The following is a 7,603-nucleotide window of genomic DNA, read 5'->3' as shown; positions in this document are numbered from 1 at the left end:
TCTAAAGAGCTCACTGAAGTCCAGCGTGGTGCTATAATAGTAATGTAATAGGAAGCCACCGCTGCAACAAGTCAGCTGGTGAAGTTTCTTCCCTCCTAGATATTCCACCATCAGCTGGAAGTGGGATTATGGCAAAGTGGAAGCGTTTAGGAACCATAGCAACTGCGTAAAAGTGGTCAACACTCTGCTGACTCAATAACTGTAGAGCTCCAAACCTCCTCTGGCATTAACATCAGCACAAAAACTGTGTGCTGGGAGCTTCATGGCATGGGTTTCCATGGCAGAGCAGCCACATGCAAGCCTTACATCACCAAGCCAAGCGTCGGATGGAGCCACTGGTGGCGGCGTGCTTTACACCGACTCTGGAGCCCACCTGGAGCAGTGGAAACATGTTCTATGGAGCAACCAATCACACTTCTCTATCTGGTGGCCTGATGGACGAGTCTGGGTTTGGTGAGTGCCAGGAGAATGTTCCCTGCCTGACTGCATTGTGCCGACTGTAAAGTTTGCTGGAGGACGGATAACGCTATGGGCTGGTTTTTCTGGGGTTGGCCTCAGCCCCTTAGTTCCAGTGAAGGGAAATCTTCATCTTACCAAGAAATTTTGGACAATTCTCTGCTTCCAACTTTATGGGAACAGTTTGGGGAAGGCCCTTTTCTGTTCCAGCATGACCATAGCTGGAACAGAAGCAGCTCCATAAAGGCATGGCTGGCTGAGTTTGGTGTGGAAAAACTTGACTGGCCTGCACAGAGTCCTGACCTCAACCCCATCCAACACCTTTGGGATGAACTAGAATGGTGATTGCGTCAGTGTCTGACCTCACAAATGCTCTTCTGTATGAACAGGCAAAATTTCCCACAGACACACGCCAAAATCTTGCAGAAAGCCTTCCCAGAAGAGTGGAAGCTGTTCTAGCTGCAAAGGGACCAACTCCATATTAATGCCTATAGATTTAGAATGAGAGGTCATAAAAGCTCCTGTAGGTGTAACGTGGAGGTGATCCAATACTTTTGCCCATATAGTGTACCAGTGGTTGGGAACCTATGGCTAGTCAGCCATCTCTTGCCAGAAGTTATATGGCTTTCAACAGAAACCATGTTTCAAAAAGAGATTGGATTAAAATAGCAACATTCAAAATTACTACTAAGGTATCTGTTTCTCTCTCTGTCTGTCTTTCTCTCTCTCTCTCTCTCTCTCTCTCTCTCTCTCGCACACACACACACACACACACACACGCACGCACGCACGCACGCACACGCACACGCACACGCACACACACACACACACACACACACACACACACACACACACACACACACACCCTGCGTGGCACCCAATACGAGGTTTATCAGCCTCGTACTGGGTGACCAGATGTCCCGGTTTGTCTGGGATTGTCCCGGTTTCAAGCTGGTGGTCCTGGGTCTCTGAAAAATCTCAGCCTTCACCAAATTATCCCAGTTTTTCACTCCAGGTTGAAGCAATCTGACCTCTATTTTTGACCCTACAACTCTCAGAAACTGGTGACGTCATGTTCAACACATATTTTGCTAGCAGGTCCTCATAGAAACATCTTGCTTTACAAATACTTTGTAAAGCAAGATAGACATGTTATACATCAGAAATGTTCAGTGTTTTCTGCTGATTCTAATGATACCAGGGACAAAACAGAGGCAAAGAGAATGTGTCAGTCAGCCATTTCGCCAGAAGCCTGTGCTTCTGCACACTCACAAGTACCTTGTGTTTTAATTTAAAAGGTATCTGACAATCAATACATGTGTTATATTACACCAATGCAATCATTGTGTTTGTGTTCTGTATTTACTAGTCTTAAGATACATTTATATTTTTGGATAAATATATATTAAGAATTTTTTTGTCAGCTGAGTAGCTGTCCATGGTGTTGAAAGGTGCTGAAATAACTGTACCCCATCCTGATAAAAACACCCATGATATGTGCATAAGCGCATTCATGTGCACGTGCATAAATGTGAAGTGAGGATTAAGGGTCCAAGTTTCAGGCTTTGAAAATATGGTCACCCTAGCCCAGTAGTAGGGGAGACCGGGGTTGGTTGTCACATGGGTTGGTTGTCACACTGCTTATTACAGCCACACTTGAGGGCGCTGTGACATGCTGTTGATATGAAAGAGTTGGCCTGACTTCTTGTTCATTTGCACTGGTCATTTTGTGTAGCACACAGAAAACATTCAGGTCAGGAGATATTTTGTAATTTTTATGGGTCAGCGTAATTTTTCAAGTTGGTGTTGTTTTTGTATTAAAAGCTTGTAGGTTATTAGTCATTTAAAAATCAAACACTTACTAAAAAGTCAAAGGTAGTTGCTTTGATTTGAGTCAACTTTTAGCTAGCAAGCTTAAGCTATGTGGTAGCTAGCTTAAAACGTTTGTCAAGATGCCAGTTGGGGATGGTTGTCTCACTGCTCAGGGGGTTGGTTGTCACATGTTCAGATCATCAGTATATGATATTGATGTGGTAGTCCATTTTGTTCATGAATGTTTGCTGCACATAAAACATCGATTTACTCATGGTTGTTCAAGTTACTTTATTAAAAAAAAATGTTGGGCATGTAGGCTCAGTTAAGGCCATCATTTCTTGTGCTTTTTTTGTTTTTGTTTTTGTTTTGTTTTTTTTACTTCTTGTGGTACTTTTAATGGAGTTGAATGAGCTCAGAAGGATAGCTAGCATGGCAAACATTACAGTTCATAACGTCTCATGTGATTTTGATTTTACACACACATACACAATAGATTCAATAAAGGTTAGTTTTTTCAGCTCTGTAAATTGTTTCATTTTACTTCTCATTTCAGAGGATCATTCAAACAAACAGTCACCTGGTTCCAACTTGTGTTTTAAATACAAGGGGTACTGATGAGCACTATTATACAGGCAGGATTTTTTTAAACTTATTTGGTGATTCTATCTTTAAAAAAAAAAAAAAAACATTAAATCTTTTTTTTTTTTTTTTTTTTTGAATCACATTTTTTTCACTGAAACCCCATTGATAGCTACAGTATATGGACAACCAATCCCATACCTTGTGACGTGATGGGGATGGTTGTCACAATGTGTCACAGTGTCTTTGATGGTTAATTACTTCTTATTACAATAACTTGTAAAAATGAAAGGGATACCCCATAAAAGCCAAGATCTTAGGCTTTCATTTAATGTAGGAATGGCTATTGAAAGATGTTTTGATGATGAGCATTTCACAGAAGTGTAAAAAGTGTGACAACCAACCCCAGTCTCCCCTATGCGAGATTAGCCGTGGATAGACGGACACATATTTAAAAAACATTATGTCCACCAGACGACGACTTCATTTTGCACTACCTCAGTTAATGAACTGAAAAACCTATTACAACCACCCATGAGCCCCCACTCAAATTCTATTAACAGATCAGATCAGAATCACCATGAAAATAACTGTCAGATCTCTGTCTCCTTCTGTTTGGAGTTCAATGATGAAAATACAGAATCTGCAATTAAAGGAGAAAAAATGAAGAAATGAAAAGCTAAATGTGTGCCAAGAAAGTATTTCCCTCACCAGCTGTTCTGTTAAAACCAGGCAGGATAGATCCACAAACTCAAATAGATTCCAAATATCTTTGTCGGGTTTTTCAGAGATGCTGAACCTGGTGCATCTGACATCATTGCGGATAACATGGGCATCTTGTCCATGCAAACATTTGGAACATTTAAAATGACTTAAATTGTATCTTGCCTTTGCTAACATTCAGATGATAAGATTTAAGGACCCTTCTCAACCTTGTTGATATGCCTTATACACATGCTGTGTTTACATGTGACTTGTTGGCTGTAGGAGTGAGCTGTGTGCTTAAATGGACAGGTGTACCTAATGATATGACCAGTGAGTGTAGAACGTGTTGGCTGGTGGTCTTGTTTTCCACAGTGTGTTTATCCATTCTTAACAGCAGTGAGGTTTAGGTCAACCTGTCTTTTGGACTGCCCCTGTTAAATCCTGCTAAAGCTGTCTACCCTCTTGGTACACTCCATCTCCATTTGGATTGCTGTTGTAATTCGCTACGAACGTAAATCTTCTTAACGGCTTGCTCATTACCTCCTCATCAAGAACATTACGTTTGGAAGAGTAACCACAACAAGTAGTATTTCCACCCCCATCCAAAACAACATATCAGAACAACAAGTTGTTCTCCACACCTCTGTATGAACCGTAATGCAGGTTTTTATGTAACTCCTCAAGTTGTCCTTGGCTTTTAATCCAGTCTAATTTTGTTTTCATAGCAGCTTATTCAAATCGGTTTTCTAGAAGTAAACAGAAACATCATGAACACCAACTAATTTATTTTGTATTTACTTACTGTATCTCTAATAACCATAGTAAAACATATTGGGTTTACAAAACAGTTTCAAATTGATTGTGAAATGAGAAAAGTATGAAATGCAGATTGTCCTGTGGTTACAAATAATGCAAAGATCACATCCCCCTATCATGAAAACATTATGCAATGATAGAAGGAATTTCGCAAACCAATTTCACATATCATTAAAAATGTTAGGCACCTTACAGAGAGGTTTAACGTAATGTTAAACAGATGGTTTTACTTAAAGTGTATAGTAACCCTGTGGCTTTGTAACCTCAGGACACATTTAATTTTTGTGACATTACAATACATGTCACAAAGTTGGGTAAAAAAATCATAGCTTATTAGTTGGTGAGAGCTAGGGTCACAGCATTGTCATAATAACCATAATGCCTTGCAATACACACCTCTGGCAATTCCAACCATCTCTGCCCTCTGCCCTGCTTAAGGCCAACCAATGAATGGGAATTCGTTTTCCTAAAAAGTACAAGACACCGCATCACCCACAAACACTTCCTGGAATTTGCCCAACTCAATTCCAACTCCATAGATTCTGTGCTTTTCACCTGAGCTTTGATTGTTAAAAACTATTTGGGTGACCTACATTATTAGGATCAAGATGATTAATGGGTCAAATATTGTTTTAGGGTTAACTGTCACTAAAAAGCTGCAGTAAATGATTTATGACCATTAGAGGGTGTCGTGAGTAGGGGTGTAAATCACCAGTTTCATCACAATATGATATGATATCAATTCTTTGGAGAACGACACAATATTTGCTGATATCACAAAGTTTGCCGCGATAGATTCAATTCGATTTAGGGGCCTGCGATTGATATGAGACGATATAATGTGCCGATTTAACAAAATCAGTTACATTTATATCAACACACAAAAAGCAACTAAAATATGTTTTAACAATTTTATTTCTGAGCTCTTCCAGACATCAGACATTTGAATCACAAAAACAGTCTACTCTTTTTTTTTTTTTTTTTTAATAAAAACTAAAATAAAAAATAGAGTGAATAAAGAGCTACATTATAAATGCAAATGCTTTTCCAGTTAACTTAAAGTACCATTAATTACCTTCCAATTAGGAACATAAATCATGAAAACAGTTTGAAAATATGAATGCAGTACAGTCTTCCTGCATCATAGATATCCACTACACTTTGGGATATACTGTAACGATTCTGAACTGAACAGAGACTCAGATGCAGAGAAACAAACAGTTAGTAAAGATATACACTTTACTTTTCCAGTCCAGGGTCATACACAGGAATGCAAAGTCCAAAACCAGAAAAGTAGACACGAAGAAATAAACGCTGGAAAGCATGAACTCACAGGGAAGACAATGACAATCTGGCAGAGGACACAATGACACACAGGGAATAAATAGGGCAAGACTAATTACAACAGGACACAGGTGTGTGGGAAAAACAAGCGGGAAACCAAAAGGAAGTAACTACACAACATACACAAGGGCAATACTACAAAATAAAACAGGAAGTGCCAACAGACACATAACCCAAACAAGACAGAACATTACAGTATCCCCACCCCCCCCCCACCACCCCACCCTCAAGGGATGGCTCCAGACGTCCCCGGCACGTCAGGGTGACGCTGATGAAAGTCATTAATTAAAGTCTTGTCCACAGTGTTCCTAGAAGGAACCCAGGACCTCTCCTCGGGTCCATAACCCTCCCAGTCCACGAGGTGCTGAAGTCCACGGCCCCTGCGGCGGACTGCCAGCAGGCGCCCCACAGTATGCACCAGCCCCCCGTCAATGACCCGGGGGGGGCGGAGGGGGTCTGGAGGAGGCAACCAATGGACTGGTCTTGACAGGTTTGATCTTAGAAACATGGAATGTGGGATGAACTCTCATGGTCTTAGGAAGCTTGTGCTGGACTGCTACTGGGTTAACCACCTTGGAGATGTGGAATGGGCCAACGAATCTTGGCCCCAACTTGTGTGACTCCAGGCGGAGAGGAAGGTCTTGGGTGGACAGCCAAACTCTCTGGCCCACCCTGTAGTGAGGAGCTTGAGATCGGTGCTGGTCAGCCATGCGCTTGTAGTGGCTGGAGGTGCGGAGGAGAGCTGCTCAGGCTCTTCTCCAAGTGAGATGGCAGCGGCATACAAGAGCGCGAGCACATTGCACCACAACCTCATCCTCCTGCTCAGGAAACAAGGATGCTGATAACCATATACACACTGCAATGGAGAAAATCCTGTGGCTGAGACAGGGAGAGAGTTATGGGCATACTCAATCCACATTAAATTTTTACTCCAAAGAGAAGGATTTTGGAATACCACACAGCGGAGTCCCGTTTCCAGCTCCTGGTTGTAACGTTCTGTCTGTCCATTGGACTGTGGGTGAAAACCAGAGGAGAGGCTTGCAGTAGCACCCATGAGCCTACAGAACTCCTTCCAAAAACGGGATGCAAACTGGGGGCCTCGGTCAGACACTACATCCTGAGGAAGTCCATGTAATCGAAAAATATGAGACAACATGCCCTCTGTTGTCTCTTTGGCAGAGGGGAGTTTAAGCAGAGAGACAAAATGAGCCATTTTAGAAAATCTGTCAACAATAGTGAGTATGACTGTGTTACCATCAGAGGGAGGCAGTCTGGTAATAAAGTCTATGGAGATGTGTGACCAGGGTCGCCGAGGAATGGGTAAAGGGTGGAGCAAACCAGGAGGCTGCTGGTGGGAGGTCTTATTCTGGGCGCAGACGGGGCATGCAGCAATAAATTCCTGGACATCCTCCTTCAGCGTGGGTCACCAGAAACGCTGCTGTAGGAGGCTGATGGAGCGGGCAACCCCCGGGTGACAACTGAGGTTGGAGGAATGTCCCCACTGCAGGACCTGTGGACAGAGAGTGGGCAGGACAAAGAGACGATTTGCCAGGCAGCCTTCAGGGATCTCCACCCCCTCCAGGGCCCGTCTGACATCATCAGCAATGCCCCAAGTCACTGCTCCAATGACACAGGGAGGTGGCAGAATCGTAGCCGGGGTCCCGGGGGTGTCTTCTCGCTCAAACTGGCGGGACAGGGCATCAGGCTTGACGTTTCTGGAGCCAGGGCGATAAGACAGGGTGAAATCAAAACGGTTAAAGAAAAGTGCCCACCTGGCTTGACGAGAGTTGAGTCTTTTAGCAGTGCTTATGTATTCCAGGTTCTTATGGTCAGTCCACACCAAAAATGGCTGCTCAGCCTCCTCCAACCAGTGCCTCCATTACTCTAA

Source organism: Myripristis murdjan, chromosome 3 (assembly GCF_902150065.1).
Source record: "Myripristis murdjan chromosome 3, fMyrMur1.1, whole genome shotgun sequence".
NCBI classification, from domain to species: domain Eukaryota; kingdom Metazoa; phylum Chordata; class Actinopteri; order Holocentriformes; family Holocentridae; genus Myripristis; species Myripristis murdjan.
The sequence above is the reverse complement of the archived record's forward strand: the minus strand, read 5'-3'. Positions refer to the sequence as shown.